Source organism: Neomonachus schauinslandi, chromosome 9 (assembly GCF_002201575.2).
Source record: "Neomonachus schauinslandi chromosome 9, ASM220157v2, whole genome shotgun sequence".
Lineage (NCBI taxonomy): Eukaryota > Metazoa > Chordata > Mammalia > Carnivora > Phocidae > Neomonachus > Neomonachus schauinslandi.
Window position 1 is genome coordinate 39,974,208 of NC_058411.1, and position 1,343 is coordinate 39,975,550.

Below are 1,343 nucleotides of genomic sequence, written 5' to 3' on the forward strand. Positions count from 1 at the left end.
CTTTTACATGTTTATTAAGTAAACATACACTTATGGACAATTATCTGATTATATTCTCAGGAAAAATTCCTATCTGATCAAAAACTGTATTTTAAGGCTTTCAGAAGATATTTTGAAATTTCCATCTAAAAATTTTGTAACTCTTTATATTCTTATTGAAACCATGATAAAATATTCATTTTCCACAATCTCACAAAACTGTACTACTCAATCTTTGCCAATCAGATAAGCAAAAAGTGTGCCTTGTTTTAATTTTTCATTTCTTTGATTATTGGCAACATTTTTTTTAAAAAGTCATATCCACATCTTTAAAAATTCACATTCTTATTCATTCTTATTGTGAATTCTCATTCACATTTCTTCTTTTTTAGACTATGGTTTATGACTTTAACCAACTTTTATATTGGGATATTCTTTTTCTTATCAACCCACTGTCATATAATTTACAAATTCTTCTCAGCTTGACATCTCTTTTAATTTTGTTTATGGTAATTTAGTTATATACACATATTTTTAAAATTTTAAGTGTTTAAGTATTAACATATTTCCATTATATTTTCTGCCTTCTCTTTTATTTTTGAATTATTTTTTTAAAAATACGGAACATTTGATGAATTTGCATGTCCTCCTTGTGCAAGGACCATGCTAATCTTCTCTGTATTGTTCCAATTTTAGTATATGCTGCTGAAGCAAGCACTGCCTTCTCTTTTAAATAACTTATATTTCTTATCTCAAAATGCATGTGCGTTATGAAAATTCACTAAAATACAAATAAAAGAAGAAAGTAAAACCCATGTAATTTTACCACCTAGAGATAAGAATTATTAATATTTTGAAGTATATCCTTCCAGATTATTTCTATGAATATCTACTACACATAAATATTTTCCAGTAATTCTGCAGAGCATGTGACTCAGGAATAATGTTCTAGGCCAGTGGTTCTCCAACTTCGGCACACACCAGAATCACACCTGAAGATGCTTGTTAAAATACAGATCGCTGGGTCCCACGCCCATAATTTAGTGAGGGGACCCAAGAATTTGCATTTCCGACAAGTTCCCAGGTGATGCAGATGCTGCTGGTCTGGGTACCATACTTTGAGAACCAGTTTTAGGTTCTCCCCGTCTAAACTATCACATTACAGTCACTTCCCTACTTAAACCCTTTTTATGGTTTCCTCCTGTCTGCAGGACAAAGTCCAGACTGCTTGGCAAGGCACACGGGTCTTTTATGATCTGGCCCTGAGCTGTTTCCTCTCCAGACTCACTCTTCACACTTGGCCTGGCTCTCCACCCCAGGAGGCTGACCTGCATGGACTATATCAACAGGTTCTGTGCTCTGCC

The 1,343-nt window shown here is 33.7% G+C and overlaps 1 non-coding gene across 1 annotated transcript; it reads right to left on the reverse strand.

The window, feature by feature from the left end:
* Positions 1 to 592: 592 nt before the first annotated feature.
* Positions 593 to 695, reverse strand: LOC123325758. The gene has a single exon (XR_006540616.1). It is a non-coding gene; the product is annotated as a U6 spliceosomal RNA (small nuclear RNA).
* Positions 696 to 1,343: the final 648 nt, after the last annotated feature.